The following is a 17128-nucleotide window of genomic DNA, read 5'->3' as shown; positions in this document are numbered from 1 at the left end:
GAACGGTGAGGCGCTGGGCAGTGCAGCAGCCGGAGGCCAGGCCTTGGGACTGCAAGACAGAGCCGAGGCCGTGGGAGATGAGAAGAGAGCCAGCCGTGCCGAGCACTTCGCTGCCGCCAGAAACGCTCGACAAGCGCTGTTCTCCGTGGCTCCCGCTGCGCGGCCCGCCCCAGGGTGGGGGGCTCGGTGGGCCCCTGGGTGGGAGGCACCAGCTCTTAAAAGTGGTCGGGGGGCTTCCCTGGTGGCGCAGTGGTTGAGAATCTGCCTGCCGATACAGGGGACACGGGTTCGAGCCCTGGTCTGGGAGGATCCCACATGCCGCGGAGCAACTGGGCCCGTGAGCCACAACTGCTGAGCCTGCGCGTCTGGAGCCTGTGCTCCGCAACAAGAGAGGCCGCGATAGTGAGAGGCCCGCGCACCGCGATGAAGAGTGGCCCCCGCTTGCCGCAACTGGAGAAAGCCCTCGCACGGAAACGAGGACCCAACTCAGCCAAAAATAAATAAATTTAAAAAATAAATTTATTAAAAAAAAAAAAAAGTGGTCGGCAATTCCCGTGTTTAACCAAGGGGCCCTTGGCAGTGAGCCGGGCAGTGGGAGGCAACTGCGGGGTACCCACGGGCACCACTCACGCAGAAAGCGCCCGGGAGCCGCGCCGCGGGCAGGAGATCGCCGGCACACGGCAGGGTTTTCCCTGGCGATGAAGCCAGTACTCACAGCGGAAGATGCGCTGGACTGTGGGAAGGAGCCACCAGCAGCGCCACCCCACACGGAACGCGCTGGCATCTCCGTGCGCTTCCTTACAAACATTTTCCTGTGCACTGATGTAAGTAAATCTAAGTAAATAAATACTGGGTTAAAAACCCAATTACGCTCATGCCATCCAAGGCCATGTTGTATCTTCTCACTTTGTTGTTATGACACCTCCCTGATGGGGCGTGGTAGCCTCACAACCTAATGCAGGCCCGCTGCGGTGTTCATTGCATTTCACGGATACTGTGTGTTTCACAAATTGAAGGTGGGTGGCAACCCTGCATTGTCAGATGACAGCATTTTTTAGCAATAAAGTATTTTTAAATTAAGGTGTGCATATCGGTTCTCTTAGACATAATGCTATTGCACACTTAATAAACTACAGTACAGTGTAAATATAACTTATATGCTCTGGGAAAGCAAATGCGTGATTCACTTTATTGTGACATTCGCTGTGTTGGGTGGTCTGGAACAGAACCCGCAGAGGTCGGCCTGTATTATCTGTGCATAACAAGTTGGTTTCTGGGGCACTGGGTGAGCGCCCTGCTGCCTGTTTCTGATCAGAATTCCAGGGATGAGCTCAGAGAGCCAGTGGCCTGGTAGGTGACTGCCCCACTGGTGTCCCCGGCTCACGTCCACTCTACAGATGAGCCACAGGGAGGCCTCCTGGCTCCTCCCAGGTCCAGTCAGAAGTAGGCGGAGAACCGGCCCCCAGGCCCTGCAGGCTGGCCGCGTCCTAGGCCACACGGAAGGCCGGGCACCGTGGTCCCTTTGGTGCCGCTCCCTGGGGACACTGGGACCACCCCGCAGGCCAACACTCCAGGGTGGCCGGAGAGGGGGGCTGCCCCCAGTCAGAACTGTGGGGCCTCCCCCGCCCCCCTGGCCTGTGCCCCCTCCTCCCCTCCCACCGCCCCCCTTGCTGTCCATCCTCACCAGCTGCACGTGTGTGCTCATGCCCCCGGGGGCTGAGGGGTCCTGCCAGGATCTGTGACGGCGATGCTTCACATTTCTGCCTGGGACCCTGGGGCTCTCTTTCAGCTGGCGGCCAGCCCTTGACTGGGACGAGGCCCATCACTCCCTGGATGGCTCAGCTCTAAGTGGGTCGGGCCCTGTGGTGTGTGGCCCCTCCACGCACCTGACTGCAGGCCCAGAGCCCAGAGAGCAGAGGGGAACAGGGTCTGCCTGGGTGGCACCTGCCCCTGCCCAGGAGATTCCTGGGGGTCGGCGAGGGGACCGAGGCTAGACCGAGAAAGCAACCCCCACCCAGCTTCTCCCTCCAGGGCACCCCGAGGGCCTGGGCAGGAGGTGTCCTGGCTGGAATCCAGGCGGAAGCCAGCTCTGGGCCCATCCCTGCCCAGCCCTGCCCACACTGCCGCTGTGGTCGGGAGAGACAGGCCACAGCCCCCTTCCTGGCCTTTGAGCCTGCCCAGCTGAGGCCCCTGCAGGACATGCCATACACACCACGGCCCCTCCACGGTGAGCAGGGGCTGGGGGTGGTGCCTTCAGGAGCGGCCTGCAGCAGTCCCACTGCTGTACCCGAGCTCCGGGGCAAGGGCACCGTTCCGCCCCCAGGCTGGGAGCTCTGCCACCCTCGGGCGTGTCTCCAGGCCTCGGCCCCTGCAGGGTACCGGCGCTTCCGGTCCAGCTATCGGGGCATCAGTACGCTGCGGCCGGGCACTGGGACACATCCTGTGAGGGCTGCCCACGCCCCCTGAACTGGGGATGGATGTCCAAAGCCCCTCAAGCGTGGCCTCCTGCTGGGTGGGACGTTGTTGTGGAGCAGCCCGAAATCCCCAAGGTGCAGCCAGCTCCCCTCCCACGGCCCAGGGCCCCCACGCCGATGACCCCTCCCCGCTCCCCGCCAGTCGGCCACTGCGGTTTACTCCTGTGCCTCTGCGGCTGTGAGAACCTTCCGTGGCCTTCGTCCCGGTGAGCCCTTAATTGCCAAATAAATATTTGCCCAGGGTGGGGCTTGGTGCTCAGGGTTAAGTATTACATGGGCTGAAAGTCGGAGGACCCCATGGCCGCCCTGGAGGGCCCGGGGGGCGTGGGGATGCTGGCCCGGCCGCGTTCCCAGCCATCCTGCCCAGATGGGAAGGCAGAGCTGACCCCGGCCCGGGGCAAAGGCCAGCCCAGGGACCGAGGAGGACAGAGGCAGGGGAAATCCTGGGAATGCTAGGTGCAAGGGAAGGCTCTGTCCACCCAGAGGTCAGCCAGGACGTGGCTGGTCCTGAGCAACGAGGCAGACGCTTCCAGACCAACCCTGTGTCAGTCAGGTGCTGCTGCGTAACAGGTGGCCCCAGCACGGTGCCTGGAAACAGCAGCGTCTCTGTCTTTCTGTGGCTGGGAACCCAGAGCGGCTGGTGTGGCACAAGGCTCCATGGGGAGGGTCCCGCAGCTGCCTGCGAGGGTGGCCGCAGCCGCCTGATGACCAGCCCTGGACGTGCCGCCTCCCTCTTCCTCACACTGCGTCCACTGAGAAGTGAGTCGGGAGTTGGAGGGGAGGGCTGCTTGGGGCGGTGGGATCCCGGGGCACTGGTCAGGATCAGTGCATTTGATTTGTGTCCTGGAAGCCACTTGTCCCTTGGTGGGCGTTTGTGTGTTTTTGCTGATGGACTGGCGGTTGGTCAGTTAAGACTATAAAGTGGGAGGAGTTTTGAAAAGATATACATTTGGAGTCAACCTAACTCCTAGGAACGCCAGGCCACGCGCAGCCAGCCCTGCGGCGGTTCCTGCTGTCTGGGGAATCGTGGGGACACGTGTCCTCCACCCGGCTTTCCAAGCATTCAATCTACTTTTCACGGGCACATGTGTGCACTCATCCTATGCGTTTGTCACTCTTTGCAGCAGCTCTGACGCAGTCCCAAGTCCCCACAGCAAGCCAGGGTCTGGACTGATTTTGTGTCAGCTTGACTGGGCCACGGGGAGCCCAGGTATGTAGCCAGACCTCGTCCCAGGCGTTTTTCCGTGAGATTAACACAAATCGGTGGTCAGAGGAAAGCAGATGGCCCTCCTGTGAGGGTGGGCCTCGTCCGATATGTCAAGGGCCTGAATGGAACAAGGAGGCCGGTCCTCCCCACTAAGGGAATGCCTCCAGCCTCTGGCCCAGAGCGACCCTGCGCTCTCGGGGCCTCCAGCTGGCCGACTGCACACCCAGGGGCTCTCGGCCTCCATGACCGCCAAGTCCTCATAATGAATCTCTGTCTGTCCATGTGTGTCCTGCTGGTCTCTTTCTGGAGACCCTGACTCACGTGTCTGTGGCCACGCGGGCCTCGGTGGCTGGGGGCGGCCTGGGCATGGGTCAGGGAGGAGGTGGGCCACTGGGGGTCCCAGCAACCAGGCCCAGGAACCGACCAGGACCCTCCCATGGCGAGGGCAAGGGGCTATGTGATTGGATGGACGGGGGGTCTGAGGTCTGAGACGAGGTACAGGAACATGGCTGCAGGGGAAGGAACAGTCCCTCAGAGTCCCAGGGATGACACAGAAAATGAGGGCAGGGCCCTGTGTGCTGGGCAGGCCTGACAGCCTGAGTTTGCTGGGGCTGCTCCCAGTTTTGGGGACCCCAGGCAGCCATGGTGGGGGGTTTTGGGTTCCTGGAACAGGGAGGCACTGGGTGTTGCTGGTCGAGGCGTGGTCCCCTTCTCCTCCCCCAGGGAAGGGGGCCTCAGTGCCAGCCCAGGAGCACCCACACACACATTTCTGCGCCTCCAGGAAAGGGTCCAGGCCCAGGCCTGCTCCCTCTGCAGTCCGAGGGCCTGGGGCAGCTGAGGCGCTGGCCGCCACCTGCTGCACGAGGGCGCCACCTGCAGGCTGGCTTGGGAACGCGCCATCCCCAGGGCCCCAGCCAGGGATGGTTGAGCCCCAGAGGCAGCCAGACCCAGGTCATCCCAGCCCAGGCAAGAGGTTTGCTAATGACAAGCAGGGGACTGGCCTCCCTGCTGGGCTGGGTCCCTGGAGCTCTGAGAAGTTTCCAGCAAAGGTTAAACGTGCTCTTGGTCTTTCAGCCGTGAGTGGGGTGCACGTGGTGCCCAGAGGTCCGCCTGGCACGCCCGGCATCCAGGAGGCCGGCACTCCCAAGGTGCTGTCCCCACCCAGCCCTTCACCAGGTGACCGGTGACTACACAGCCCCCACGCGGTGAGGACCCTGGAATGTAAGCTCCGGGTGGAGTGTCTGGGCACCCGGCACGGCTTCCTGCTGGTCTTCAGATGACAGCCCCACCCATCAGTCTGCACGACATTTGCAGGCAGCCCACAACCCAGGGAAACGGGCCAGGTTGGGGAGGGCCGGGTGGGGGTTAGGGTCGTAAAGAGCAATGAAGGCCGCCTTCTAATTGCGGGCAATGAATTAGCGGATGATCCACCTCCCCCAGCGTAAGGCGCTGCTTGGGGAGAGCCAAGGACCTTCACCTGCTCCCCCCTGGGCTGTGCAGATGCCCGGCGGGCGCGGGGAGTGGGGCACAGGCCCAAGGGACTCCGTGGGGCTGGGGGTCCTGAGCCTGCCCATGCCCGCCCAGGTCACATCACCTTCTGAGTACCTGCACAGAACACTCTTACTGTGGGGGTGGGGGAGGGCAGCCCCCAGGGAATCCAGTGCAGAGCGGATAACTGCCTGCCCCCCCCCCCCCCCTTCCAGGATTGGGAAGCAGTAGGAGGCAAGCCTGGGCACGCCTGCTCCCTGGGCGCCCGGGGTACCTCCTTCCTGGGTTGACGCAACAGAAATGCCCACAGGCGCTCTGGGAGCCCTGGGTCAGGGGTGCGGGCTGTTTTTGCCTCAGGCTCCTCTGGGCGACCCTGGCCCAGCCAGAGGGTCCCCCCTTTCTGCAGCAGCAGGATGTGGAGGGGCTGGGAACCCTTTGTCTGAGCAGCCATCTTACAGGAAAAGCTGAGCATGAGAAGGCCCACTGGGTTTCAGGAGATGGGACAGAAACAAAGACCCGGAGACAGTCAAGTCCAGACAGGGGCAGAGAAGCTACCCCGTTTCCCCGACGGGAACATCTCCCCAAAACCGTGGCATTGCTTGCTGTGTGCTTAGTTGTCATCTGGTCCCACGTGTGATCCCGGGAACACCCTGCAGTCAGGTGCAGAGTGGCCCCCGCAAGGAGCCTTCCAGCTGCCCCCACCCACTGTCGTCTGTTCTCCACCTCCATAACTCTGCCATTTCAGGAATAAGGGTGCTTTTGAGACTGGCTTTTTTTCACCCAGCCAATGCCTGCAGTCCCCCTGGTGCAGGTGCCCCACAGCTGGCTGAACTGCTCTGCCACCTGGGACACCTGGGTGGTTGCCAGGTTTGGGTTTTACAAACAAAGCCGCTGTGAACATCAGTTTTTTGTGTGGACACCAGTTTTCGTCTCTCTGGAATAAATGCCCAGGAGTGCCACTGCCAGCTTACGCGGTAGGTGATGCTCGGTTTATGAGAAACTGCCGGACAGCCTTCCGGGGCCTGTTCCCCTTTCACACCCACCAGCAACGCAAGAGCGATCCGGGTCCTCTGCAGCCTCGACAGCATTCGGTGCTGTCACTATTTTTAATTTTAGCCACTCTGATGGGTGAGTGGTGGTACGTCACGTGGTTTTAACTTGCGTTTCCCTGATGGCAAATGATGCTGAGCATCTTTACATCCGCTTATCTGCCACCTGTAGACCTTGTTCAATGAAATGTCCCTTCATGTCTCTTGCCCACCTTCTAATATTTTAAACTATTTACAAATGTAATACATTCTATTTCTTTTTCTTTTTTCTTTTTTTTTGGCCTCGCCACTCGGCTTGTGGGATCTTAGTTCCCCGACCAGGTACTGAACCTGGGCCCCGGCAGTGAAAATGCTGAGTCCTAACCCCTGGACCGCTAGGGAATTCCCGACATTCTATTTCCTTTTAAACTTTATCTGAATTAACAAAATCCTCCCAATTAAATAACTGACAGATACCTATTTTAATTAAACTTATATGTAGGTTATTCCAAAAATTCTCTTAAATTTTCAACACTTACTTACATAAGTTTAGTAGGATTTCATCTTAAATCAACAACTGTAAATTAAGTCCTCCCTTGAACGATGATTTGGTGGCAAAGCTCACCATCTCAACAGGAGATGCACGACAAACACAAAACATGTACTGATTCCACTTCAACACAAACAAGTATCCGTGCCTGACGCTTTGTTTCTCCTGGCCCTCCCCGCAGTGAACTGAAACCCCCGGTGGGGAGGCGCCCACTCACGGACAGTCTGCGCACAGGCCCGGGCGGAAACCTCGACCCGACCGACCGCAGGGATTTCTGCGGGGCGCCGGCTAGATCCAGTCGCTGACCCTGGCGGGTTTTGCTGGCAGCCGGCCCGCATCCCACATTGCTCCCTGTGGCCTTCAGGGCGCCTCCCCCCACGTGACTGCTCTAAGGGATTTGGCATGTCTGTGGTCCTTAAGACAGTAAATATATTTTCCATTTCAGCCTGGAAGTTATTCTTCAGCCGGCCGGGGTCCTAAGAGACGTCCTCATATTCCCCACCAACCTGATGGAACTGGGACTGTGCAGCTCACGGGGACCCTCAGAAGGTCCCAGAACATCTCTCTCAGCCTCGTCTGGACCCTTCGGGGCCACCGCCCAGCAGCCACTCACCTGGCACAGCCTCTTCCTCACGTCCATGACGTGTCCCGCCCCCCACTGCTCCCCAGGCCTCGCCGGGCCTCTCCCTGCCCGCCTTACAGAGCAGGGGCTGGCACTCAGGGAGCTGGCTGAGCCCTGACACTCCACACCCCTGACGACATGGCCCTGGACGCCACTGCCCGGAGACAGGCCTGTGCGGGGGGCCGCTGGGGGCGAGTCCAGCACGGCGCTGCCCAGAGCAAGCGCCTGGCAGCTGACACTGGCAGCTGACCCGGAAAGCCAGCGTAACTTCACGCGTATTGTTGGGGAGGCGGGAACCATGACACACACGCACAGGGCTGTTTTCTCTGAGGAGCAGGAACTGGGAGTTTGGAAGGAAAGGGTGGAGCTGGAGATAAAAAACAAAAACAGAAACCGACTTCTGCTCCTAGCCAGATGGCGTCACAGGGGCCGGTCGCCCCCTCCCCCAACCAGCTAAAGCCCAGGCAAGATCCAGGAGACGACCGCCCTCAAGGCACTGGACATCGGGTGACCAAGGACAGTGACCCCCAAGATGCGGGGCCCAGGGCCCCCCGAATCAGGAGACGGAGCTGATGGTCCAGAGGGCCCAGTGCGGCTGGAGTGCCCAGGACGGAGCCGCAGGCGGGCGGGCAGGGTGCGCAGGCACAGGTGAGCACACGTGCACACGCGGAGCCGCGGGGGCTGGGAGGGCACTCAGATGGGCCGGCCTCAGGAGTGAGGAGCAGTGAGTGCGGCCCAGAGCCCCCTCACAAAGCTCGAAAGATCCAAAAGGGTCAAACTGTTTCCAAGTAACTTTTGTGCATCCTAGAACAAAGCTCAAATACTGATGGAATACAAAACTGTCCAACACCAAGGTCAATTCACATCTGGCAACCAACCAAAGATCGCCAAAGCTTGCTCAGACCTAAGTAGATAACTTCACTAAAGAAATTGAAATTACGGTTTAAAACCTTCTCACAAAGAGAATTCCAGGCCCAGATGGCTTCACTGGTTAAAAGTCTACCACACATTTAAGGAAGAGTCAAGACCAATTCTCTGCTACTTGGTCGGGAAAATTCAAGAGGAGGCCAACCCCGACCCTTCTATGAGGCCGACACGACCCTGACGACAGACAAAGGCCTTACAGGAAAACCACAGGCCGATGTCCCTCGCAACACAGATACAAAAACTCTTGGCAAATTAATTCTTAACTTGGAGAACCTTAGCAAGCTGGCACGGCAACATATAGAAAGGGGAACACATCACGACCAGGTGGCCCGCAGGGCCGGCTCAACGTCAGAGAATCGATGTCATGCACCACATGAACAGACTTCTCAGATTTTTTAAAAAGCTTTTAAGGGGGCTTCCCTGGTGGCGCAGTGGTTGAGAGTCTGCCTGCTAGTGCAGGGGACGCGGGTTCGAGCCCTGGTCTGGGAGGATCCCACATGCCGCGGAGCGGCTGGGCCCGTGAGCCACAGCTGCTGAGCCTGCGCGTCTGGAGCCTGCGCCCCGCGGCGGGAGGGGCCGCGATGGTGAGAGGCCCGCGCACCGCGATGAAGAGCGGTCCCCGCGCCGCGATGAAGAGTGGCCCCCACTTGCCACAGCTAGAGAAAGCCCTCGCACGAACCGAGGACCCAGCACAGCCAAAAATAAAAAAAAATAAATAAATAAAAATAAAAAAAGTAGCTATAAAATTTTAAAAAAAATAAATAAATAAAAAGCTTTTAACAAAACCCAACATCCATTCCCGGTTAAAACCAAAACCAAAACCAAACAAACAGAAAAACCGAGCAGAAGTAGAAGAAACTTCCTCAGCTTAGTGAGATGGGGGCTCCCTGTGGGCCCACGGGTGTGAAGGATGGAGGAGACTTCCAAGCAGAGGTGTCGAGGGGACAGCGGGTTACATGAGCCTTCAAGAAACTCCTACAAGGAAAGATAAAAGTTGCAGATAATTTTATTGTTCATTTCAGAAACTTCATGGGAAAACAAATGTAAACACGAGGCTTTCAATAGATCCCACGAAAAGACTCCTCAGATCCCTTGCCTTGCTGCGTCCCCCGGCCTGGGGACCCTTACCCCATCTGAACCAAGCCTCCTCCCCACTGAACGCCCACCTTGACCCAGACTCCAGCCACCCGATGGGGACTCTGCAGAGAGTCAGTCGAGAATACACTTGCTTCGTCTGTCTGCAGGCTTCTTTGGCAGCATTTCCAGGAAACCCACATTTGACAGGACTGAGAATCGCTGGAGTGAGAAGGTCACCCCTTGATATTAAATGATCTGTTATTAGTGGATGGCCTGACATTAGGGGCACGTGGGGTTGAAGCAGGCGGCGAAGAACACTGTTTCCCCTGCCTTCAGAAGACAACAAAGAAAGTGGAAGTGGACTAAGTCCAAAGTAGCAATGATTCTGCAACAGGCACGGCGGGCGGTTGCGGGGCCCCCAGGCAGCAGAGATGCTGCTCTGCTGCCCAAGGATGTTTCTCAAACATCCCAGTGCAGGAACCGTGCAGGTTCCTCCCGACTGCACGGGCCCACGAGAGTTGTCACATTCCCAGGCACAATTTTGTCCTTGAGAGACTTTAGCATTGCCATAAAGAGTCACACCATTGGGCTTCCCTGGTGGCGCAGTGGTTAAGAATCCGCCTGCCAATGCATGGGACACAGGTTCGAACCCTGGGCCAGGAAGATCCCACATGCCAGGGAGGAACTAAGCCGGTGCGCCACAACTACTGAGCCTGCGCTCTAGAGCCCGTGAGCCACAACTACTGAAGCCCGCGCGCCTAGAGCCCGTGCTCCGCAACAAGAAGCCACCGCGATGAGAAGCCCACGCACCGCAACGAAGAGTAGCCCTCGCCTGCCACAACTAGAGAAAGCCTGTGCGCAGCACCGAAGACCTAATGCAGCCAAAAATAAATAAATTAAAAAAAAGAAGAGTCACACCATCCTGAAAACCTGTCCTCAGTGACCCACCCCCCCCATCGCCAACTAAGGAAACTCAGCTACCGCTGTCCTTGGGAAGAGAAGACACAAATGCGACTTGTCCTCTGCCCCAGTACTCTTACTTGGAGAGTAGCCTCACAGCGCAAGATGCTTTATTTCTGTTGAAAACTGTGGACATTCAAACTTGGGATGAACGTCCTGAGGTGGCTCCCAAGGGGAAGAGAACCCGAGGAATTCGGGCCGGATGGCCAGCTGGTGCAGAAGCCAACTGGGAGCCCAGGGGCCAGGCGTAGGCTGGTACCAGCTGTCCTACAGCACTCCGTACACCTGTAGACCCTGACCCTAACCTGCACCCGACTCTCACTCCGATGCCCCCACCGACGCCGATGGGGTCCCGGCCCTTTTATCGCACACATGTGACCCCATGTTCTAAGAAGTGAGCAGCGTGCAGGACACAGAGCAGAGGGAGAGCCTGAGACCACAAGGCGGACATCCTCCGGTGTCATCCTGTCGGGACAAACCAGCCTGGTATGCCAACAGTCCCGTCACCTAGACCCCATGGTCTTTGGGACCGGCTGTGGGGAGCATTCCCAGCGCCTGGGAGGCACCACAAGGCCACGGGGTGGGAGCTTTCCTGGAAAGAACCACCAGTCCGACCAGCTTCACCAGTTCAAAGAAACCTGAGACCACGCGTCTTTCCCACCCACCCCTCTTCATACTGAATGAGGAAGTTCGGGAGAGACGCGAAAAGCCCGTGTTATAGGTGTCCATGCGGACCGCAGTCTTCGGCGTGGGCGCCCGTCCCGGTCCAGGCCTCTCTGGTCAGACCCACCGGCCCAGACACTGCTCTCCGAGTAGCCGCCCTTGAGGAAGGTCGGCCCCCGCCCAACGGCACAGAAAGCACGACAAGGGCGGTGGTCGGTCTTACTCTCTTTTCTCCAAGCTCCTCGTCACAGCCTTCCCCAGAGGCAGCCTTGGTGCGGACCAGGCCCCGGGGATCCCACGTACCCCGACCCAACCCCGTGAGCAGGGCTCCGCCTGAGGTCCCGAAAGTGGCAGAGCGGGGCGAGGGGCAGCCCAGGAACAGCGTCCTTCCTGGGGAACCGCGCACAGAGGATGCAAACCCCACAGAGGCCTTTTCCCGGCCCCTCCGTCCACGGCGCCGGGAGCGGCCCCCAGGCCGATTCCAGAGGCGCAGCGGGAACCCTGTTCGCAGCGCGGCGCCGCCCTCCGGGACGCGGCTGTGTAACCCCGTGCTGTCTCCGGAATCGCTGCCCCGCCGGACACCGACGGGCAGCCTAGCCGAGCGTCCGCGAACAGCTAGCCTCCCGCGGTCTGGTCTGTGTGGCCAGCACAGACCTCCCGTCGCTTCCGCTGCCCTATTCAGGGCCCTAGACTACACTCCCAGGACGCTCCGCGCGCGCTTGCAGATGTCGCGAGAACACTGGCCTGGCACCTGCATGGCGGGGGCGGGCTGTACCGTGGACCGCCGGGAGGTGTAGTTTTGGGCTGGGAGCCACGCTCCCTGGCACCCAGGCTCGGGCTGCGGAGAGACTACAAGTCCCAGGGGGCGCAGCGCGACCGCCTGGAGGGCGGGGGGTACGAAAGAGGAACCCGAAGGGCGCGGGGGTGAGTGAGGGGCCGGAGGCGGGAGCGCGGGGGGAGGGCGGGGGCGGCCCTCGGGGTGCGGACCCCGGGCCGGGCGGTAGCGGCGGGCGCGGGGTCCGGCCGCCCTGCTCCTCCGGGCCCCCCGCCGCCCCGGAGGGCCCGCGGGTGGATATATCGCCCCCACAGTGTCCAGTCTGGTCCAGCAGAGTCTGTGTGCGTCGTCACCAGGACGATTTAATTGACGCTTTAGTTTCGGTTTAATTGAGACCGGGGTTCGGACGCGCGTATCACAGCGTTTCAAGGAGCAGCGTTGGAGCCAACGCAGCTCCTCGGTGTCCGAGCGCCAGGGTGGCCCTTTTGTCCTGTTCCCCGGGCCCCTGCGGGGCCGAGGGCAGAGCTGGGCCCCGTGCTTCTCTGCTCCTCCCCGCGGCCCCGCAGCAGTCTGTGTTAGCCAGAGTCTGAACGGCCACGGTGATCTCAGGAGCTCCTAGAAGGAAATCAAACCTGGGTTTTCCGGAAAGTTTCTCTTCCTGGCACACGCTCACCCCACCTGGCCCTGGGCGCTCCTCCCAAAGGCGGAGCAGCCGCGGCTCGAGGGCGCTCCCCCCCCCCCGCACCCCGGGGGCGCCGCCCGCCCCTCCCTGCATCGCCCTGTGCCGCGAGGTAAGCTGTGATTTGTCGCGTAATTCACTTGAAGAACGACCTCTGGTCACCACAGCACTGGGAATCCCGCGTCCCCAAGGCCAGGGACCCCCCAGGTGGGCTCTAAGGGTCCGCCCGGCAGCTCCGTCTCGGGGCTGCTGAGGCCCCCGAGCCGTTAAGTGTCAGCAGCCGCGAGTGTGTCCTTTACGTCGGTCAGATCGTTCACTGCGCTGATGTTCCTTGAGCGTGGGGAGATTTTCAGAATGGGAAGCAGGAGAATGACGAGGTCCGCGGTTCTCATATTGCCCGTTGGCGCCCTTTGCTCGCTGAGAGGCTGACTGGAGGTACCCGCACGGAGGCGCTGGAGATGCAGCGGGCCCTCCTGCGTTGTGCTCGACGGTGGGAGAAGGAAAGGTCAGCACACGTGAACTGTGAAGTTGGTGACCACCTGCCCCTATCCCCTCTCCAGCCACAGCTGCCCACAGGGCTGGAAGATCGCATCCGCCCCCTGCCGTGGTCACCCGGGCAGGGCCTCCTGTTGGAGAGCTGTTATGTGGTTTTCTGGCCCAGCACCCGACAGCTACTGATGGACCAGAATAATTCCCCCCCGTTACCTGACGTGTTACTTGTTCAGAATCACAGTGACTTCTTCCTTGAAACCAATGCTTCTAAGGAAAAATGAGAGTCATGAAAGAACACATGGTACAATTTAAATTCTCACCAAACTTTTCATTACCTGGTAGAAAGTTTTGGACCCAATTCCTTAGATCTTTGGCTCCAATAAGATTTTCAAAATAGAAAATGAATTGCATTTATTCAGTTCGTGATTACATATAATCCACATAAGTGAAGTGCATAGGTTCGGTTTGCCCAGTTTTGACAGATGTGTACAGCTGTGTAACTTGCACGCTGTCATGATAGAGCACATTTCTGTCATCCCTAAAGGCTCCCTCATGTTGTGTCCCCCGAATCCTTGTGTCGAAGCCCTGACCCCCAGCGTGATGTTGTCTGCAGGTGGGGCCTCGGGGAGGTGATCAGGGTGAGGGGATTCCATGAGGGGATCGGTGCCCTGATAACAAGAGGAAGACAGAGACCCCCCTCCCTGCTCACACACCAAGGCAAGGCCAGGAGGACCACGAGAAGGTGGCCATCTGCAGGCCGGGAAGGGCCCTCACCAGAGGCCAGATCTGCCGGCACCTGGACCTTGGGCCTCCCAGCCCCGGTTCTGTGAGGAACAATGTCTGTCTAAGCTGCCCTGGGCTGACTGAGACCTCGTAAGCCTTCCCAGCCCTGCCCCCCAGAAGCTGGCATGGTTCTGATTTCTGCCACATTCCTTCATGGTGCTGTGTTAGACTCCGTGGTCTGTGGAGTGCCCTGGCTGTCCACAGCGCAATGCCCGGCCTGGGATGGCACTTGGGTGGGTTCCTGGCATTGTCTTGGGTGATGGGGTTATGCACATTCTTGCACTTGTGTTCTGTGGGCGTGAGACTGCCGTGTGGGGCCTGGTGGGCAGGGCGGTGTTCACTAGTGTCTTCCATCTGCATCTCCTTGAGCAGTGACGCTGGGCATGCATCCGTCTGCGACACCCGCTCGAAGCATCTGATCAAGATTTTTGCCTTTTTAAATTTAAAAAATTTTTTAAATATATTTTTTAAAATTTATTTTTGGCTGTGTCTCAGTTGCGGCACATGGGATCTTCCTTGCAGCATGCGGGATCCTCTGCTGCGGTGCGTGGGCTTCTCTCTAGCTGTGGCGCGCAGGCTCCACGGCACATGGGCTCTGTAGTTGCAGCACGCGGACTCTCTAGTTGTGGCCCATGTGCTCAGTAGTTGCCTCGCAGCATGTGGGATCTTAGTTTCCCGACCAGGGATCAAACACTTGTCCCATGCATTGGAAGGTGGATTCTTAACCACTGGACCACCAGGAAAGTCCCCTGCCTTTTTTAAAAATTATCAAGTTGTAGAGACTTCCCTGGTGGCACAGTGGTAAAGAACCCGCCTGCCAATGCAGGGGACACGGGTTCGATCCCTGGTCTGGGAAGATCCCACGTGCCGCGGAGCAACTAAGCCCATGTGCCACAACTACTGAGCCCGTGTGCTATAACTACTGAAGCCCACGAGCCTAGAGCCCGTGCTCCGCAAGAGAAGCCACAACAATGAGAAGCCCGCACACCGCAACAAAGAGTAGCCCCCTCTCGCCGCAACTAGAGGAAGCCCGCGCACAGCAACGAAGACCCAATGCAGCCAAAAATAAATAAATAAAACAAAATTATAAAAATTATCAAGTTGTAATTTCCTCTAGGTCTTCTGGATACAAGCCATGTCAGATATATATATGTATATATAGAGAGAGTGTTACCTCCCATTGTTTGACTTGCCTATTTGCATTATTAATAGCGTCTTTTTAAAATTAAACTCTTTTGGAGTGGTTTTAGGATTACAGAAAGGTGCAGACCGAGGCGCATGTGTGGAAACTGAGGCACGACGGCGCTCCGTTGCTGTTCCCCGCGCCCCAGGCTGCAGGTCACGCGCTGCCTCAGGGCCCTCTTTCTGCCCGGGATCCCATCCGGGGGCCGACTTTTTCGTGACCTTGACGGTTTTGAGGAGGACCGCTCAGGTGTTTTGTAGCATGTCCCTGACTTGGGGTTTGTCTGCTGTGTGTTCTCCTGGTTAGACAGGGGTTGTGGTTTTTGGAAAGAAGAGCCCAGAGGGGAGGTGGCGCTCACGTCACATCAGGGCACCTGACGTCCGCACGACGTCACGGGGGCTGTCGGCCTGGTCACCTGGCTCGGGGTGTCTGCCGAGGAGAGTCGCTCCTCGTCCTGTCCTCCCGTCTCTTTGGCAGTCGCTCGGGGGCAGCCCACCCTCCCGGGGGTGGGAGCGAAGCTCAGGGGAGGACCCGCCTTGTGGCCTGGAGTCCCGTGAGGAGGGCGGCCTCGTGGGCGGCGTCTGCGCTGTGGCGGGGGCGCAGCTCGCGCTGCTGGTCTGGCCGCTCACCTCGTGCCAGCCTTGGCCGCCCGGATGTCGTCGTCGTTCTCCCCTCCCACGCCCCGCGCCTCGTGAGCGCTTCCTTCCTTCCTTGCGCTGCCAGCCGCTCCAGCTTCGCTTCATCTTGTTGTGTTGCTGCCTCAGCCCTAGAATCAGCCAGTTCTCCGGGGAGCGCTGGTTCGTTTCACCGGAGAGTGGGGTTTAGACGCCAGGCCCCGGCAGCGGGTGTGGGCGCTGCTGCTGGGGTGTCACTGTCTGTAGCCCTCTTAGCAGATAGGTAGCTATGTATCTGTTCAGCTGCGTGTCTGTAACAAAAGTGCTTATATGTAACCTTCTCACTGCCATCGCCATCGTTTTCTTATTTGTCCCACCCCAGTGTACATAGAAAGCAGTTTCAGAATTGTTCACCCGTATACCTCCCCACTCTGAGAAACAAATTTATCACCTTGAGTACCATGTTTATATTTGGTTTCTTCTTATCGTTGGTCTTACAGTTCCCAGTCAAAACGCTGTCTTCCTGTCCCCTTCAGTGTGTTGGTGTCACACGTTGTGATACAGTTACATTCAGTGGTCACAGTCTGCTTTCCATCCTGACATCCCTGACATTCTGGTGGGTGTTGTTGATTTTTTTGCGTGTATTAAAGTCTACTCTCTGTGATATATCATTCTATGGATTTTGGCAAATGCATAGAGTTTATATCCACCATAATGGTGTATTTTCATGAGCAGAAGTTTTTAATATTGATGAAGTTTAGTTTATCAATTGTTTTTCTTTTTTGGTTCATGCTTTCTGTGTCCTATTTAAAAGTCTTTGCCTAACCAAAAGCCACAAAGATAGTCTCCTGTAGTTTGTTGTCGAAGGTTTATAGATTCAGTTTTGTGTTTAGCTCCGTGAGCCATCTCTAATTAACTTTTCATGTGATGTGAGTTTAGTAGTTTCACTTTTTATTCCATGTAAGAAACCAGCTGTCCCAGCACCATTTCTTTTTTTTTTTTTAAGTGAAAGCTATTTGCTTTTTTTTTTTAATAGTAGTCTTTTATTTATTTATTTATTTTTATATTTATTTTTGGCTGTGTTGGGTCTTCATTTCTGTGCAAGGGTTTTCTCTAGTTGCGGCAAGCGGGGACCACTCTTCATCGCGGTGCGCAGGCCTCTCACTATCGCGGCCTCTCCTGTTGCGGAGCACAGGCTCCAGATGAGCAGGCTCAGTAGTTGTGGCTCACGGGCCCAGTTGCTCCGCGGCATGTGGGATCTTCCCAGACCAGGGCTCGAACCCGTGTCCCCCGCGTTAGCAGGCAGATTCTCAACCACTGCACCACCAGGGAAACCCCCAGCACCATTTCTTGAAAAAAACTTTCTTTTCTCCATTGAATTGCTTTGGCATCTTATCAAAAATCATTTGACTGTGTTTGTGAGGATCTATTTCTGGGTTCTCTATTCTGTTACATTGGTCTATCTGTTCATCAATCCACACTGTCTTGTGACTTTATAAAGTCTTCAGGTAAGTCAGTGTAAGTCCTCCTTGCTTGTGCTTTTTTTTTTTTTTTTTTTTTTTTAATTTTTATTTTTTTTACTTTTTGGCCGCACCCCGTGGCATGT

The 17128-nt window shown here is 57.7% G+C and overlaps 1 protein-coding gene across 8 annotated transcripts in view; it reads left to right on the top strand.

Annotated features, from left to right (window-relative positions):
- Positions 1-11802: 11802 nt before the first annotated feature.
- C1H1orf159 (chromosome 1 C1orf159 homolog) overlaps positions 11803-17128 on the top strand; it is a 29408-nt gene continuing 24082 nt past the window's right edge. For 2 of the 8 annotated variants that reach the window (XM_007166263.3, XM_007166267.3), the window contains exon 1: positions 11895-11920. The gene's annotated coding sequence lies outside the window, so the exon portion shown is untranslated. Of the gene's footprint in view, positions 11921-11954; positions 12563-17128 lie in introns of those variants that run through there. The other 6 variants (XM_057558002.1, XM_057557990.1, XM_057557980.1 and 3 more) reach the window with 5 other exon arrangements.

Source organism: Balaenoptera acutorostrata, chromosome 1 (genome assembly GCF_949987535.1).
Source record: "Balaenoptera acutorostrata chromosome 1, mBalAcu1.1, whole genome shotgun sequence".
NCBI lineage: Eukaryota > Metazoa > Chordata > Mammalia > Artiodactyla > Balaenopteridae > Balaenoptera > Balaenoptera acutorostrata.
Note: the sequence above shows the minus strand (reverse complement) of the source record. Positions and strands in the feature narration are given on the sequence as shown.